Source organism: Bison bison, unplaced genomic scaffold (genome assembly GCF_000754665.1).
Source record: "Bison bison bison isolate TAMUID 2011002044 unplaced genomic scaffold, Bison_UMD1.0 scf7180017864213, whole genome shotgun sequence".
Taxonomy (NCBI): domain Eukaryota; kingdom Metazoa; phylum Chordata; class Mammalia; order Artiodactyla; family Bovidae; genus Bison; species Bison bison.
The window spans coordinates 10,150,452-10,169,505 of record NW_011494785.1 but is presented as its reverse complement, the minus strand read 5'-3'; the positions used below and the strand labels follow the sequence as shown (position 1 = coordinate 10,169,505).

The window sequence follows — 19,054 nt, the reverse complement described above, 5'->3', positions numbered from 1 at the left end:
CAAATGGAAGGATATGTCATGTTATGAAATGGAGAGCTCCACTTTTTTCAAAAGCTGTCAATCTCAAACTGTCAGTAAAATCTCAATCGAAATCTCAAGAGGGTTTTCATGAAAATTGATAAGGTGATCCTAAAACTTATATGGAAACACCCAGGGCCAAGAATAGCCAAGATACTCTTGAAGAAGAATAAGAAAAGAGGCCTCGGTCCACCAGATCCTAAGATTTATTGTTGTTCTGCTAGAGTAATTGAGGGGGCCTGGCCTTGGTGCAGCGTAGACGAAATAGACTAGTCATAAAGAGTCCTCAAACAGAGCTGTGTTTACACACACTCTATCAATGATTAAAAATCCCATCCCCTTGTTTATTAAACAGTCCTGAAACAATTACATATCAATATAGACACTTGACCCTACATTTACAACATATACCAAAATCCACTCCAAGTGAATCCAAGATCTAAGTGTGAAAGGCAAAACAATAAAATATCCAGAAGATAATATAAGGTAATATACTCATGACTTTGGCTAGGAAAGGAATTCTAGCACAGGATGCAAAAGAACCAATCAGAAAAGACAATAAAATTGGACTATATTAAAATGAAGAACTTACATTCATCAAAAGATACAGTTAAGAGAGCGAGGGTCAAATTAAAGATATTTGCCGTATCTATGAAAGGACTTCCCTGGTGGCTCAGACGGTAAAGCGTCTGTCTGCAATGTGGGAGACCCGGGTTCGATCCCTGGGTCGGGAAGATCCGCTGGAGAAGGAGATGGCAATCCACTCCAGTACTATTGCCTGGAAAATCCCATGGACAGAGGAGCCTGGTAGGCTACAGTCCATGGGGTCGCAGAGTTGGACACGACTGAGTGACTTCACTTTCCTTTCCGTTCATGGAAAGAATATACAAAGAATTCGTCAAATCAGTAAAAGAAACAGAAAAATGGGTAATAGGCCTGAACAGGAGCTTCACAAAAGATGATAGCCATATGTCCAACAGACATGTGAAGAAAGTGCTCTAATTCGTAAGTTTTCAGGGAAATGAGAATTAGAAACCACATCGGTTCTATCCACTGCCTAAAATTAAAAATGACTTCAGTACCAACAAGTGCTGAGGGTTTGGAAATAGAATTCTTACACACTGCTGGTGAGACTATAAATTGGTACAACCATTTTGGAAGACTAATTAGTATTATCTAATGAAATTGGACAAAGGCATGTTCTGTGAGTCAGCAATTCTAACCTGATATGCAGATTCAAGGGAAAAGTGAATACATATATACCAAAAATTATGGTGCGAAAAGTTCATAGCAGCAGTATTCATAATGGAAAGAAAGAAAGTGAAAGTCGCTCAGTCATGTCCGACTCTTTGCAACCCCATGGACTATTCAGTCCATGGACTTCTCCAGGCCAGAATATTGGAGTGGGTAGCCGTTCCCTTCTCCAGGGGATCTTCCAGAGCCAGGGATCGAACCAGGGTCTCCTGCATTGAAGGAGGACTCTTTACCAGCTGAGCACAGGGGAAGACCAATGCCAACTCAGAGTATTTAGCCCATTCACAATGGCCCTAGACTGAAAACCAGCCTATATCATCGAGTATCGTATAACATGTGCCTGTGTGTGCGTGCGTGCACACACACACACACACACACACACTCTGTGGCATATTTATATATAAATAAAAAGGATACACCAGCGAAAGCAAACTATAGCAAGCGTCGCAGTCTAGACGAGTCTCCTTGATGTTAAGGTGTGAAAGTCACACACGTACACACTCAGGTTTGATGAAACTGTAGGCTTTAGGGAGGCTTGGTTAGTTAGCAAAACTATGAAGTGACTTCTATCAAAGTGAACATAATAGTTGTAGGGGAGGAGAAGGGTGCTAATTAGGAGGAGAAAGATAAGAGTTTCAGGGGTGCTCGCGAAGTTCCGGTTTTTGAGTTGGGTAATGATTACATGGACGTCTGCTTTGAGTTAAATCATTGAGCTGTACAGTTTCTTCTGCACACTTTTCTCTGTGTATTGCATGTTATAATTCATGATGGAAATGTTTTAAAAATCAGTGATGTGTCTTTGGGCTTCCCAGTGGTAAAGAGCCCACTTGCCCATGCAGGAGATGCAAGAGACGGAGGTTCAATCTCTGGGTCGGGAAGATCCCCTGGAGAAGGAAATGGCAACCCACTCCAGTATTCTTGCTCGGAGAATCCCATGGACAGAAGAGCCTGGGGGGCTATAGTTCACAGAGTGGCAAAGAGTTGGACTTGACTAAGCATGCACATTCAGTGTACCCTTCCCATCATCTTCTTGATTTTTAATCAATTTAAAATATTACCCTTTGACTTGGTATTGTGATGATTGAGACCTGTCCCCCTTCCCTGCTTTTGAATTCACACTGTCTGTGCTATCACATAAACGCTGTGTGCATCAGTGAGACCAGCGACATACCCTGATTACAGACTTCTTTCTTGTGCCCCTTTTAGCCTTTTCCCTGTTAATAAACATTGCTTCTTTCTGATTGTGGACGCATTTGGAGATATACACTTTCTTCCCTCCCTCCCTTCTTTTTTCCTTTGTCTCTTGTTCTCATGCTTCCTAATAGCATCTCTCAGTCCCGTTTTGCTCGTGGTCAAATGTATCGGATCCCGTGCCCCTCTGCTTTGTCTTTCCTGGTGTTATCTGCTCTGACTGCTCTGGAGCCTGTTCTGGAACAGGTTTTGTGCAGGGATTTCTTTCTCATCTGTGTTCTGTATCGTTCCTACTTCCTGGGTCCCGTGTTTCTTCCTCTTTGGTTTGCTGCTTCTGTTGGAGCGTATCTGCTAATAGTTTACTAAAAAACAAACATGGGAGATACCTTTTCAGAGAACTTAATCTTGAGAAATGTCTTTATCCTCTTTCTTGGTCAGTGGTTTGGGTACATATATGATTCTAGATTGAAAGTTATCTTCCCTCCATATTATGAAGGTAACACTGGATTGACTTCCAGCTTCTGTTGTTGAGAAGTCATGTGCCATTTTGATTGTTCATCTTTTCTATGTAAACACACTTGTTTTCCTTTCTGGAAGCTTTTAGAATTTTGTTATGTCTTCATAAAACCTTTCAACTGAAAGACTCATGCTCCTATTTTAGGGAAGGTATGGGTTTGTATCTGTTTGTTTATGTGTTGTTTTTAATCATTTTCTTCTCACCATTTTCTTTGAACACTTAGAAACTCTAATAGTTGAACTTTGGACTGATTTTTAAATTTTCTTATTTTTTCCCCTTTTGTCTTGATCATCTCTTTGTCTTATTGCCTTACTTTCTGGATGATTTCACCTACCTCATTTCCAAATCATCTGTTGAATTCTCAAGTTTTGTCCCTCATATTTTTAATTGCCAAGAACTTTACGTTTTCCCTTGCTTCTTCTTGCAACATCCTGTTCTTTTCTTTTGAAAAAAGAAAGAAAGCAATGCTGTCTCGTATCTTATACAATATATTCATTAGGGTTTCGATATTTTCTTCTGTTTCCTGCATTCTCTCTGTTTCCTCAGACTTTCTTGCTTTTCCTGGTTGCTTAGGGCTTCCCTGGGGGCTCAGATGGTAAAGAATCCGCCTGCAGTGCAGGAGACCTGGGTTGGGAAGATTCCCTGGAGGAGGGCATGACGACCCACTCCAATATTCTTGCCTGAAGCATCCCCAGGAACAGAGGAGCCTGGCGGGCTATAGTCCATGGGGTTGCACAGAGTCGGACATGACTGAGTGGCTAAGCCCCGGGTGTCGTATAGCACAGGTTTTCCTCGGATGCCCTTTCATATTGAAATGTGAAGTTCTGGAGAGTTTATTGAAGTTGTGTGCTTGAGGGGGCTTCCTGTGGGTGGCTGGCCGGGGACCCAGTTGCTTTTCGATTTGGCATCTCTCCGGAGGTTTCCTTCTGGGGCCGTTGCTTTTCTTTAGAGAAGGGTCTGTATGAGGGGTAAGCCTGGGTGCTGGTATTCTGATAGCCAGCTGGGCAGAGGGAAGCAGGCTGTCGATGTCTGTTTCGCCTTCTGCTTGTAGTCTGGCGTCTCATCTCTGTGCTCTTCCTTTCGATTTATCCAGCATTAATCCTGACTTGTGTGGGACAGAGGGAGGAGGAATTGCCTGGTTATGCCCAGGAAATGTCGAGAACATGAAGATCTAATGTTCCATTGTAGAGTCTGTAAGTAACCTCCACACCTCACTCCCACCATCCACTGTGTTTGGTGCCCCCAGTCCCAGAGCCTCAGCGGGCTTCTGTGAGGCTAATCCTTTGGCATCTGGTCAGTCTTCCCTCTGGGGGAGTCTGTCTCAGCTTTCTTCATCGTGCCTGAATTCAGCCGTCACGCCTCAGTCTTCTAGACTTTGCTTGACCGCTCTCACCTCTCTCATCCCTTGTGTCCTTGTGGGTTCCGTTACCTCTTTGAGGCCAGAACTCAGGAGTTTACATCTTTAGTTTACTTCGGGCACACTGACTGGGTGACGACGCCCGCCTCCCCAGTCACGGCAGTGCTCTGCCTCCTCGCTTTCTCGACGCTTCCTCTCATGTCCTCTCTTGCTTCTCCTTTGCCGGTGGGCAGATGCAAAGGCTAACATCTACTCGGGTGCTCCATCCAGCTCTTTCTTTCTGTCACTTGGGTGCCAGCAGACCTGGACCCTTCTAGGCATTAGCCCATCACAAGAGCCCAGCACGTCTGCCTCTTTCCAAGCTGCCCTGCTTCCAGATTGTCTGGAAAGGATGAGTAGGGAAGGGAAAGAAGACAGCTCTGAGGTCTCTGAAGGGGCTGAGTTTCTCTTCTCCTTCTGGGTAGAAACGGAATGCTCTTCAAATAGCCCTTGGAGCTTTTGTGATACGAATTCAGCTACACAGCCCTTCTCAGGATGGGCTTATTGTTGAAATAAAAAGTCTCTGGGAATATGCACACCCCACTCCATTCTCACGGCAGCTTTTGAGACGCTGCATCTTGACTGCTGTTGCTAGGTGATTTCAGGGTGGCTAACTCCCAGTCCTGGGCTTGTGTTCACAGCATCTCTCACTGATGCTACCTGGCGCTGTGCAACTCTTCTCCTGTAGACCTCAGCTCGGCGGCCTTCTCTCCCTCCTCCTCCTGCTGTGTGGAGTGAAATAGGCCGCATGGCCACAGGGTTCTTGAATACAAGGAGCGCTGAGACCATGCCCGGTGGTCTGTAGAGCCCTTCTCCCTCTTCCTTCTTAGGAACTGGAAAATTGTTTAAGCATGGTCAGTTTCTTTGCCGTCCTTGAGATTTTTTTTTAATGAGACTCCTTTGACTTTCATGAGTAATTTGATTTTATAGAAATTAATAAAGGTTCTGGCAAGAGTATTGTGTTTTGAATGGCCCGTATCTAAAGGTAAACTTGAAACGCTTCAGTAAATCTGGTTTCACAGTGATCTGGAGGGAAGAGAGCCTCTCTTCTACAGGTGATAAGAACACATCGTCTTGTACAAAGACAGATATGGTTTTAATCTCGTGATCTGGAAGTGTCTGTGGTAGGCAGTCAGCTCTGGTATTTAGTTATTGACGGGGAAAAAGTGGCTGCAGTTCACATATTCCTTAAACATTTTTGTGTGTGTTTGTTCATGGTGGTGCTGGGTCTTCCCAGGCCGTGAACAGACGCGCCCTCACTGAGGGAAGCAGGGGCCGCTCTCGTCATCGTCAGGCGCAGGCTGCTCATTGCGGCGGCTATTCCCGTGGCAGAGCACATGCTCTAGGGTATTATTTCTGTATTTCTGTCTCGCACGCTCTAGAGCGTGGATTCAGTAACCATGGTGCTTAGCTGCCCCAGGGCATCTTCCTGGACCAGGGATCGAACCTCTCTCCCCCGCATTGGCAGGCGGATTCTTAACCACTGGACCACCAGGGATGTCCCTCAAATATTCTTAGGTAATTGAGTTTTTTGGTAGGCACTTCCCAAGTGTAGAGTAGTTTATGTGAAAAAGTGAAAGTGAAGTGTTAGTCACTCAGTTGTGTCTGACTCTTTGCGACCCCATGGACTGCATAGCCCACCAGACTCCTCAGTCCATGAATTCTCCAGGCAAAAATACTGGAGTGGGTGGCCATTTCCTTCTCCAGGGGATCTTCCTGACCCAGGGACTGAACCCAGATCTCCCACATTGCAGGCAGACTCTTTACCAACTGAGCCACCAGGGAAGTCCTAAAATAGTTTGTGACGTATGTTTTGCCGTTAGTTAATGTTGGAGGGTATATCAAGAAGTTGCCCAGTTGGAAGATAAATGTGCTGTGTCCTTTCAGAGATGTGTAGTTGATTATCTTTTCCCAAATTCCAGGCTAGAGGTATTTCAGTCATATGTATACATACACACCACACGTCCATTAGTTCTGTTCTCTGGAGATCCTTGACTGATATACGCAATGATCTCTTTATACACAAGCCCAGGAGCAGACAGTTGCTTGCTTGTGCCTGGGAACAGCCCAAATGTTCAACAGGTGAATTGAAAAACAAACGATGAAACACCCATACAGTGCAACACTGTTCAGTAATACAAATGAATGAAATATTAGACCTGCAACAGCATGGATGTATCTCAAAATAATTTTGTTGCGTGAAAGAAAAAGAGTATATTAGGGGAGAGCAGTATTATACAACCAAATATGGTTACACAGGATCATACAGATTGGGGCTAGCATGGGGGAACCTCTCGAAATCACTCACTCCCTTCTCTTGCCTAAAGCCCTCCAATAGGATGAGAGTGCCTCCCTCAAAGGGTTCAGGGAAGGTGGTGTCCGTATTTGGCAGTGTTTTGTGGTCTCTGACTTGGCTGTGCACACACGATTGCTCAGTGGAATACCGCTGAACAGTGGTGTCTGTTCAAAGAACACATTTCAGTTGAAACTTCTCAGCGTGGTAATAGTCTTAAAAAAAATCACCTGAGAATTTGCAAAAAACTCTCTATAATCAGGAAGGAAACTGATTTTCCTTCATGTAAACATGAAGGAAACATGTCTTCTAATACTTCCATGAGAAACTCATTTCGTTCACCCATTGTATAGATGACAAAGTTGTGGTAGAAGAGAAATTCAGAGTCTAATAGAAGTTCTGAAGAAGCTTATTTCTGGAAAATCTTGGGAACAGAGTTTCTCTTGATTGAATTTTCCAGACTCTTCGAGAAATACTAATCTGATATCTGGAAAGATGGGCATTGGCGTCCTATAGATTTAGATTCAGATTCTGACTGCCTGTAATTACCTGAATGACTTTGGATATATACCCCTAGAAACCTCAATTTTCTCCTCTTCAAAATAGGAATGAAAGTGAAAGTGAAAGTCTCCCAGTCCTGTCTGACTCTTTGCAACCCCATGGACTATGCAGTCCATGGAATTCTCTAGGCCAGAATGCTAGAGTGGGTAGCCGTTCTCTTCTCCAGGGGCTCTTCCCAACCCAGGGATCAAACCCAGGTCTCCTGCATTGCAGATGGGAGATTCAAAATAGGAATAATCTTATCTCAAAAGTTAGGGGGAAATCCAGGGGAATATATTTATTCACTTATGTGCTTATTGACCAAATATTATTGAGTATCTACTCTGTACTCTGAGTGCCAAAGAATTGATGCTTTTGGACTGTGGTGCTGGAGAAGACTCTTGAGAGTCCTTTGGACAGCAAGGAGATCAAACAGTCACTTCTAAAGGACGTCAACCCTGAATATTCATTGGAAGGACTGATGCTGAAGCTGAAGCTCCAGTACTTTGGCCAGCTGATGCAAAGAGCCGACTCATTTGAAAAGACCCTGATGCTGGGAAAGATTGAAGATGGGAGAAGAGGGGGTGCGGCAGAGGATGAGATGATTGGATGGCATCACTGAGTCAATGGACATGAGTTTGAACAAACTCCGGGAGATAGTAATGGACAGGAAAGCCTGGTGTGCTGTATTCCATGGGGTTGCAAGGACTTGGACACTTCTTTCCAACTGATCAGCAACTCTGTAGCAGTGAGGAGGATGGCCAGTGTTTCTGCTGTCATGGAGCTGATATTTGATTGAAGGGATAAGGAAGCGCTAAGTAGCTAAACAAATATGTAAGATACTGTGACGTATGAAATAACCATACACGGTAAAGAAGGATAAAAAACGATAATGGTACCACTTTGATAAGGGTGACCAGAGAAGAATTCTTTAGTTATAAAGTGTTGGCCAAAGGGTACAGTGCGTGCAAAGGTCCTGAGGTGGAAAACAGCTTGCACATTTGAGGAACAGGAAGAAGGACCAGTGTGGCTAGGGACTGGTGAGTAGTAGAGTGAGTGGGAGATGAAAGGCAGGGCCCAGCTTGTCGGATCTCGTGGGCAAGGTAAGAGGGACTTTATCCTGGGTATACTGGGAAACCAACAGAGAATTTTAAACAGAAGTGTTGCTGAGTATGATTTATTTAAATTTTTTTAAAAATTATTTTTATTTATTTATGTTTTTGGCCATGCTGTGCAGCATGGATCTTAGCTTCCCCAGTGGGGATCCAGCCGATGCCCCTTGCATTGAGAACATAGAGTCTTAACCACCGGACTGCCGGAGAAGTCGTACTTTTTAAGATTGATTTCTCTGTGGCTGCGCTGGAGCCTCACTGCTCGGGCTCGCTCTGGTTGCGGTGAGTAGGGGCTGCTCTTCACTGGGGTCTGCTGGCTTCCTCTGTGGCGGCTCGTCTTGTGGCGGATGGGCTCCAGGCTTGCAGACTTCAGTAGAGGCAGCCTGCGGGCCCTCGAGCTCAGGCTCTGTAGTTGTGCTGCCCCATTCCTCCACCGCGTGTGGAAACTTCCTGGACCAGGGATCGAACCCATGTCCCCTGCATTGGCAGGCGGATTCTTATTGTGCCACCAAAGAAGTCCCTAATTTATTTCTTTAGAAGAATATTCTGCCTAAGCGTGGAGGATGGCCTTACAGAGAAGCCACTTCAGAGGTGTGACCGTGTCTGGGAGAGAAGGGATTTCAATCGCAGTGCTAAGTCGGAACAGTGAGAGTAAAGAGACTCAGGGTGTGTTCTGGAAGCTCGTGGACTGGAAGTGGGGAGAGGGGAAGAGGAGCAGTGGAGGATTATTTGAGGAGTTCGGAATGCAGTGTCATCTCGTGAGATTGGAAAGACCTCAGGGAGGGGAGTGGAGCTCTGGAATTTACAGCCTAAATTTGAGATGCCTGCTGGGCACGTCAAGAAGGCACTGGCATTGATGTCTAGAACTTGGGGGGCAGGGTCATCAGCACATGGCTGGTGTCCACAGCTACAGATTTGGTGAGATCATCCAGAGAGGGGGTGCAGAAAAAAGCGTCCAGAACAGAGCCTTGAGCACTAAAATTTAGCCATCCGACCAAGAAAATAAGAGCTTGCAGAAGTAACTGAGAACGAGCTTTCATTGAAGTCGGAGAAGAATTGGGTTGTGGTGTCGTAGAAACGAGAAGAGTCGAATCGAACAGCCAGCGCTGGACAGGCTCGATGGAAGTTAAGTTTCCCCTTAATGGAAATAGTAGCATGCATCTATTTTACATCTTTCAAAGGATATAATGTTACCTTTCATCCCAGCATAAATTCAATTTGCAGTGACATTTTTTACCTCTTTCATATGTCTTTCAAGGTTGAAATATGGAGCCCCAAAGAGCCGTGGGTTGGTTACCCCTCTTCGAAAGCATACATTTACCAGCTTGCAAACCCACCAAGCAAAGATTTCTTTTTCCGCCTTAAGTTCACATGATTTAATTTGCCTGAGTAACCCGCTGTCATAGGTTTTCATAGAGTCCTGACATCTAGCAGAGTAATTAATGCTTTAGGCTTTTAGGAACTGTTTCAGGATTTTATTAATCACCGTTGTGATTGCACATATGAATTATGAAGGAGTTATTTTGGTAGTTGGATTTCCCCCTCAGAAAAATTTCCATATTTGTTCATTGTGAACTGATAGCCTGGAGAAGAAGAATAAAAGTGGAGAATATTTGCTGGGTCCTGTGCCCACGTTTCAAGTGATCCAGAATCAGGATGACTTCACAGTGTACCGATGGAGGGTGAGTTGTTTGAAGTTGGTAGTCAGACGCTTTCCCTTTGCCTCACCGTAAATTAATTAGAGAGTCTCTGTGACTTTCCCAAAGATATGGATTTTGTGAACTGCTTAAAGATGCATGAAATCAGAAGGAATCTGTGTGTTATATTTGATTCTGCTGTGGTTCCCATCATTGGAGGAATCACTCTTAGAACTATTATGACTAGTGTGTTAGTCTTTGGGGGGCAGGTCTTCCAGGAGAAGAAGGGTATCCAGGTAACTGGGAAGAAAGAGGAACCTATCCTTCTGATTTCTTTTTCATTCTATGTACAGAAAACATTATGGAATTTCACAATTATGGGATGGTGTTTGAGATCAGTGTATGAAAGAGAAATGTGATGGGGGGCTGGTGTTTCTCTAGTCCCTAGGATTTAATCTGAAGTGCGAAAACCAAAACACAATACCTGTTTTCTTTGAAACTTCCCCCTCAGGCATCTGCTCACCCCAGACATTTGCAGGTTCTCTGCATAAATGCTGGTGTGGCCGCCTTTGGGTTCCACTGGCCGCTTTCCTTAGGCTTGGGGGTAAATGTGAGTTTCCCTTGTGTTTAGAGGAAATTTTACTTCCTGCATTTTACTCTGACAAGAGAAGGCTTGCTGCTTTCCTGGGAGCCGGGCTCTTTTCAGTGATTAGAGTGATTTTCTGTGATTCTACCATACTTGAGGAAGATGGTTGAGATGACAAATAAAAGACAAGGTAGTCATATCAGTGTGGCAGCCGCTCTCAGAGCCCAGTGCCTTGACTATTGAGTGAAAATGCCTGTTATTGCTCTAACTGCCATCTTTGCTCTTCCTAAGTGGCTGGTGGGGATGCGAGGTGGGAGAAGGAGCTGGGCAAGGCAGGAGGAAGTCCATTTGGAAAGTCAACAGCGGAAGCATTCAGGCAGAGCAGCAGACGTCTGACCTGAATTCTTATAGATAAGGCAAGGATTCGACATGGGCAGCTGGGCCACCCTGCTCTTTCTCCAGTAGCCTGCTGTGACAGACTAATCTTAGGGTATTTTCATCTTAATTTACTCGCATCCTGCTTTTTGTAGGTACCAGCATTTCTGCCCAAGGTGATCAGTTTGCTAAAGCTTACCATTAAGATTCTTTCCTCATGTGAGTGTTATATAATTATATATACATTCGGGCTCAAAGGTCCCCGTCTAACAAATTCCCTGCACAGAAGTACCATTTGAGGGCCCATTCTCTCATTAATTTTATTTGACATTTATGTCAACATTACATTCCTAGCCTAAAAGGAGAAATGACATGCGTACGCAGGGGTGTGTTAGAAAGTGGAGTATTTAGTTTGGCAGTGCAAAGCAGTCAGCTAAGTCCGCGAAAGCGAAATGTTCTAAATTAGTTAATACAGAGTGGTCTAAATGCACTCAATTGAAGTCATTCCACAAAGCGCCCAGTGCCCGCCCATGTGGCTGTTCTGATACTTCACGTTTTCCCTCTCGGGGTTCCCAGAAGTTCCTGACATGGTGTCTCTGGCAGCTACTAAGGGGTCATCAGAGGGGAAAGAAATCGGGGCTGAAGAGAAGTCGCTATGGTGTCAGGAGTGGAAGTTGCAAAAATCAAAGACCTGATTCTTCTCCCACCTGCACTGACTTCAGAGTGAGGATTATCAGTGGAACACGAGTGGAGAGTTTCACGGACACTGCCGCTGAGGCGGGAGAGCCGTGGGGAGACCCCTCCGGGCATCGAGAGTTACTGTTGCTTCTCGGACCACGTGGCTGTGGCATCGCTTAGCGCTTCCAAAAGTAGACAGAAGTGTGATCTGCGTTGTTAACCCTAAACAAGAAAGGATTGTCACGCCTGACTTCTGGTCCGCTGCGTTGAATTTCGAATCCCTGGAGGCCTCCAGAGAGAGAGAGAGAGGGTTGGAGCCCGCCCTGATCAGCACCCAAGGGCCTGAACGTGGCGGCTCCTTTCTGTTCCGGAATGCTGACTCTGACATCCGCTGTGGTTTGTATGTTCTCAAGCTGGGTTTTGTGCGCTCCTGTAACGGCGAACTGTAGACTTGGGCTTTTGTCTTGCCGAGAATTCACCAGCAGCAGAAAGGACTGTGAGTGGTTGAATTTGAATTTGTAATGTGAGTGGGGAGTGGGCAGATGGTCTAACCCCTCACTCTTTTTCACTCCAACGTTCACCCCTGCCTCCCATGTTTCCCCTACCCTGCCAGCCTGTTTACTCACCCCAAATAAACACTGCAGCCCCCCTACTTCTGTCTTTAGGATGAACCTGGAGGTTCAGATGGTTGATGGCCAGCAGACCTGTGAACCTGTCCGGATGACTGAGGCCCTCAAGGTCATCAGCTTGAGTGATTATAACTGTGACCGTCTGGAGTCAGTATCTCCTGGGGTCCCCTTGGTGGTCTGGCCCCTTCATGTCCCGGAAAGGCAGGGACTTTATCAAGGACAGAGAGGAGGAGGACAGTAGCGGCTTGTGAAGGGGAAACTGATCCTGGGGTGACTTCCTCATAGTCAGTTCAGACAACAGTGTTCTCAGTACCTCCCGCTGGCTTTGAGGACTTTGTGATTTTTCTCACCTGATCTTGTCTGCTTAAGCTCTGGCTTGTCTGGCTAGGTTGTCAGGGTACAGGGCGAGGTTTTGTGGTGGTGCTTGGGGTGTGTGGTTTGTTTTGGAGTTCTGGTATACCCTGCTAACTCTCTTAAAGGCGCTGCGTACAGAACTAAGAACTTCATAGTTAACTGGCTGTCAAGGCAGTTCTGGATCTCATAGGGAAGAGATGTTGTGAGCTGGAAGGGCCTGGAGGTCTGGGCTGCCTATGCACATGTGGATAAACCCAGAGAGGTAAGAGCCAGGTCCAGGGACGGTTGTCCACTCTGTCCTCCTTCTTGTCTGTAGGACGATCAGAGCAACTTCCCACTGCAGTGCCGATGCCGTGGGCTGGGAGTTGGGAAAACCATTGCCCAGAGTGGCGGCAGTTACGTTCCAGCACCTTCGGACAGAGAGGCCCCTCGAGACTGTGCCGTCAGATCCTGAGGCTGTTAGCTGCGGGTGGCGGACCTGGGACTGGCAACTGGCGCCCCTGAGCCCTTGGTTCCACTGTCCCTCAGGGCTTTCTGGGGGTGAGACAAGGAGAAGCTCTCTCTCTCTCCCTGCCCTCCCCCCGCTCTCTCCCAGGCCATCATCGACCCCACAAAGACCTAAAACCTTGTTAGAGAAGAATGTTCGCCGTGGAGGACTCTGTGCTCGTTGAGCCCCTGCCTCCACTCGAAGCCCAGTTAATGAGCTCCCGTCCCTGAGAGGACAGCCGTCTCCCCGGACCTCTCGCTGCTGATGCCGGTGGCCCTTGGCTGTCCGCGTCTGCTCAGGCTGCTAGAACCAAACGCCACAGGCTGGGTGGCTTATAAGAGCGGACATTTGTATTTCTCCCAGTCTGGAGCTGAAAGTCTGGGACCAGGGTGTCCGTGTGGTTGGGGGAGAACCCTCGTCTACTTACAGACTTCTCCTCGTAGCCTTCCACAGCAAAAGGGGCTTAAGAGCTCTCTGGGGCCTCCTTTCTGAGGGCACTAATCCCATTCACGAGGGCTCTGCCTTCATGACCCAATCGCCTCCCACAGCCCCCATCACATTGGGTGTTAGGATTCCAACATGTGAATTTTGGGGGGACACAAACATTCCAGCCATCACAAGGGGTGCTGCCTCGCAGCCAGGGAGTGGCAAGGGTCTGCCGTGGAGAGGACTGAATGATGGGGGCGCTGCAGGAAGAGTGGCTGAGATCACCCGTAGTTGTAGGCAGTGACGTGGAGGTAATTCCCTTGACTTCTGTCTTCTTAAAAAATGTTCTCTCTTGGCCGAGTCATGTTGATGTTTGGCAGAAACCAACACAATTCTGTGAAGCAATTATCCTGAATTAAAAAAAAAAAAGTCCCCTCTCGGGACTTCCCTGGTGGTCCAGTGGTTAAGAGTCCGCCTGCCAATGTGGGGGACGCAGGGTCAATCCCTGGTCCAGGAAGATTCCACGTGCAGCACATCAACTCAGCCTGGGCACCGTGGCCGCTGAGCTTGCGTGGCACAGCTTCTGAAGCCTGTGAGTCTGGAGCCTATGCTCTGCAGCAAGAGGAGCCCCGGCAATGAGCAACCCCAGCATCGCAACTAGAGAGGAGCCCCTGCTCAGCGATGAAGAGCCCGTGCTCTGCAACAGAGGCCCAGCACAGTCACACGTCAGTTAAATTTTAGAAACCCCCCTTAGCCACCGAAGGCCGTGCTATGCACAGATTCCGCCTCCTCTCGTGGTCTTCAGGCCTGGCCAGGAGAGCCGTGTCTGAGGGGCCCCTATGTCCTGTCCCCCAGAGCTTGTCTGCAAGGCATCTGGCTCATTGCTTGGCTGGGAATGAGAGCTCCACTGACATCCGTGCTGTTTGCAGCAGGGCCCACAGGCAAGCTTTCCTCCCCATGCAATTTACAAATTGCTAGTGGACCAACTCCGTGGATGGAGGGTCCATTCCCTTCTTTGACAGAATATTTGGAAAAGCAAGCAGTGCCCCTGGTCTTCTCTAAACGCCACCTTATTGGCATTTGGCTTCTTGTAATATATTTTTAATATACTATATATGCTGTATCGGAGTAAATCAGTAGGTATGTTTTGAAATTAAATATTTGCTAAGGGCTAGGTTCTCCCGATGTTAAATTATTGATAACAAACTTCACGGACGCTGTATGAGACTTGATGATATATGAGTTTTGAGTGACCTGCCATTTATTAGACTTTATCTGCCCATGAAATCCATTTCCAATTCAGACCGTATCTACTGCAGGATTGCTTGCCAGAAATCTATTCCCAGGTTTCTCCTTATTTCAGTGAAATATCTCTGGCTCAGCACCTTTCCCAAGGTGGCTGATCTAATCGGGGCCCAATCGCTTATCACTTCTCATTTCCTTTGGCAGGTCTGTCCAACTGGGAAGTGCATCTCGGGGACGCTTGGGAGCAGTAGTCGACCTCCCCTGCTTTGCCCTTTCCCCCTGCTTAGAGGAAGGTGAGCTCCCTGACCCGCAGCCCCGCTCTGGGGTCCGTAAACAGCAAGAGGACCGCTTGCGTGATCAGGAAAGCGGGGGCGGCCTCGCCGTCTTCCCTGGTGTCGGGGGCTGTCGGGGGCCTCCCTGTAACCCGGCAGTGTTCAGCGACCCCACGCAATCGGAGCCCGCTTGCTGGCACGGCGGCCGCAGGGCCCCATCCTTCTGCTCCCCTCCCCGCCGACTTCCGTGTGGACAGGTGTGTGCTTCTGGCCGCTGCAAGGCCCAGCTGGCAGGAGGGCTCCAACTTGTCATCACAGAAATAAAATTTGTCACCTCCGTGTTCCCCACCTCTGTCCTTTCATGTTTAACCAGCATTCAGAATGTTTACAAACATGTCAGGGGTCCTGTTTTTCTTTCCTAATTAATTCAGAAAAGGAGCAGAAGACGTCGCTAATGACATAAAAGAGAAAGGGACAGATAGCGCTGGGAGCGGCTTCTTTGTTTTTCAGTTGGAAACGGCAGTTGAACGAATATGGGCATCTGGTAATTGGAGAAATTACTTGGGGCCTCTCAGTGCCTCGGTGATTCCTGGGCTAGTCCTGGACTGATCAGAATTTATGAACAGGTCTAAACTGACCAAATCCGGTGGCAAACTTTCCTGCTCATAAACGAACGGACCGTGGTACTTCACTCTCCCGTGCACGAGGGAGAATAAAAATTTCCACACATATTGACTTTTTAATTATTTGAACTGTATTCTTTTTAGCCCTATTTCTGAAATCCTTTTCTCTGAGGACATTGAACCCAATTTAACCTTTGTCTTGATGATTCACAGTCATCTTTCTAAACATCTAGAACGTGTACTTTAGTGATTCCAGAATCTTAACAACCTCAAGGGTGCAGTGTTTTAATTAAAGGAGCATTTCCTCTGTTCTTTGTTATCGAAAAGGCTAAAATAATAGACGTGGAATAATGGAAACCGTTCTAAACATAGAATCAAAACACTGGCTCTAATTTAATTGTTAATTAGCTGTTTGACTTTTAGCAAGTCTCGCAACCTCTCTGAGAATATACTTCTTCATCTGTAAAAACAGGATATTGGACCGTAATATTCCCAAGATTGTTTAGATTTCTAAACTTTTGTAATTTTACAACGGAGGACCATGATATTCTCTAACGCCAGTCGTCCGGAAGGGCTATTGAGGTTGGGATTATTTGTTTCTTTAAGATATAGTCCAAGACTGCCAAGATTTTTCTAGCTATTGTGTTGGCTTTGAAACTTTCTTCTATTCCATGGTTTGCAAACTGTAGCCTGTGGGCCAAGTTTGACCTGCCACCTGTTTCTGTAAATAAGATTTTATTGGAACTCAGCCACGCTCCTCCGTTCACACATTGGTCTGTGGCTTATTCTGAGCTACACGGGTGAAGCTGAGTTGTCACAACAGAGAAAGTGTGATCCGTGATCCTAAAATATTTACTCTCCGATCTTCATAGGACAAGTTTGCCAACCTCTGCTCGGTTCTTTTTTTTCATAACTCTGTCACTTTTCACTGTGATCACTCTCTCCTTCCGGGAATCCGTGTTAATCTACTGTATCTACCCAGCTAGAGCTTAAGAAACCAGACCAGACAACTGGTTAGAGTCGTGTTCAAAGTAAGAGTCAGTCAGTTCTGGATGAAAGTCCAAGGGGACAGCATGCACCGAGTGTGCCGAGTGGCCACGGAGAGGTCACTGGAGAGCTGCGTGCTGCAGCCCATGGGGTCGCAAAGGGCCGACTCTGTGTGAGTTGACATGATTTAGCAACTGAGCACACCACACAATCCAGGTGGCTAAAGTCGTTCCCCAATTTGCAATTTCTAGAAACAGTTGCTTTTAGGTTGCTGACTGTGATGATGGATTGGCCATAAAGTCTGCTTCCTCCGAGGACGTGTCACTTCATGTGTATGACATCTCCTATCATGGTGAGGCTCAGTACCAGAGTTGTGAACTCAAGTTGAGATCAAAAGACCTGGGTTTAGACCCTCCTCAGCCATCCCAGGAGAAGGCAATGGCACCCCACTCCAGTACTCTTGCCTGGAAAATCCATGGATGGAGGAGCCTGGTGGGCTGCAGTCCATGAGGTCGCTGAGGGTCGGACATGACTGAGCGACTTCACTTTCACTTTTCACTTTCATCTATTGGAGAAAGAAATGGCAACCCACTCCAGTGTTCTTGCCTGGAGAATCCCAGGGACGGGGAAGCCTGGTGGGCTGCCGTCTCTGGGGTCGCACAGAGTCGGACACGACTGAATCGACTTAGCAGCAGCAGCAGCCATCCCGTGACTGTACGATCTTGGGCCATCGGTCCCTTTACAAGCCCGTTTCTTTGTCTGTAAAATGGGGACGACATTCACTCTACATCGTGGGACGAGCTGCAGGGGCTCTGTGTTTCAGCTCCTCCCCCGGCTGTGCTTTCCCCCGCTTGGGTGGAGCAGGTGTGAAGCCTAGACCAAATTGTAGAATGTGAAATGGGCCGCAGCCATGGTGGGCAAGATCACTGCGCCTTAGAAATTACCGGGTGACTCCAAGTGTTTCACCTCATTCTCACGCCCTGGTGAGTAATCCTTCAGGTTGCTGGATAGGCTGAGCTCCTGATAAAGTCAAATTTTGATTCGCTGCTAGGCCCTTGTTCCTGTGACTCGTTCGATGGTTGGTAAAGTGAAGGAGTTGGGGTGAGGGGAAGAGGCAGACCTTCCTGGGTCCCAAGTTGTAATAGCATCCACCCCAGTGGTGGGGCTAGTGGTAAAGAACCCGCCTGCCAGTGCAGGTAGACGTAAGAGACACGGGTTCGACCCCTGGGTTGGGAGGATCCCCTGGAGGAGGGCACGGCAGTCCGCTCCGGTATTCTTGCCTGGGGAATCCTGTGGACAGAGGAGCCTGGCAGGCGGCAGCCCGTGGGGTCACACAGAGTCTGGCCCGACTGCAGAGACTCAGTGCACGAGCGCAGCTCCTGTCCGCTGCTGGTGATGGTGCTGCCCTGTGGGTGTGAGTCTGAGGCTGTGTGTGTGCTGTATGGGCTCAGTTGTGTCCCCAGCTCTTTGTGACCCTGTGGACTGCAGCCTGCCAGACTCCCCTGCCCGTGGCGTTTTCCAGGGAAGAATACGAGAGTGGTTGTCATTCCCTTCTCCAGGGACTCTTCTGGACCCAGAGATGGAACCTGTGTCTTCCACGTCGACCTGCCTTGGCAGGCGGGCTCTTCACCACTGTGCCACCTGGGAAGCCATGTCGGCACAGATGCTACGTGGATAACTGCCTCCTTCTGTGGTCTGTAAGTGTCTTACAGGCGGGTACTGTGTTTTAAATTTTAGCTCTGAACCTCCATTGACTCGAACACTATCTGCCTCGATATACGTATGTTGAATTGATTTGTCATGACCAGGGTTTCCTGGCAGCACCAAGGTTTCTTGGAGGTTGACTCTCTATGTTTACTGCGTGTCTAGAGAGTAGACACGCGTCTGTAAAATGCTCAGTGTCAGAACACAGCCATCTGGTGGAGGAATTCCCTTCCCCGAGGAGACAGAGGGCTTCCCTCGTAGCTCAGTTGGTAAAGAATCTGCCTGCAGTGCAGGAGACCCGGGTTCGATCCCTGGAGAAGGAAATGGCAACCCACTGCAGTATCCTTGCCTGGGAAATCTCATGGACAGAGGGGCCTGGTGGGCTGCAGTCCATGTGGCTGCAAAGAGTTGGGTACAACTGAGCGACTAACACTTACTCAGGAGACAGAAGAAGGCAGGTCAGGCTACAGGTGTGCAGAGCTGGGCCAAAGTCAGCCCACTGCTCACTCAGGGTGACCACGCCTTTCCATCTCTGCTGTTCTTTCCCTGACTCTGAGGCTCCACCCACTCCTCACCTCCATTGCTTTTGCTCCGTTGCTGCCCTCGGATAATCTGGATCAGACTGTGGGAACTGAAAAGGAAGACTGATGTACAGCTCAACTTAAAGGTTTTCCTCGAAGGGCCGAACCATCCATGATCCAAGACATGTGTAAGCTTTCTTTCCTTTGGC

General features: G+C 47.5%; 1 protein-coding gene across 6 annotated transcripts in view; it reads left to right on the top strand.

Moving 5' to 3' along the window:
- The window catches only part of FOXN3 (forkhead box N3), a 426,281-nt gene that overhangs the window by 24,416 nt on the left and 382,811 nt on the right, over positions 1-19,054 (top strand). Inside the window, exon 2 of one of the 6 annotated variants that reach the window (XM_010845169.1) lies at positions 14,943-15,031. The exons of 3 other annotated variants lie outside the window; for them this stretch is intronic. The gene's annotated coding sequence lies outside the window, so the exon portion shown is untranslated. Of the gene's footprint in view, positions 1-13,985; positions 15,032-18,205; positions 18,318-19,054 lie in introns of those variants that run through there. 2 more of the 6 variants (XM_010845166.1, XM_010845172.1) reach the window with 2 other exon arrangements.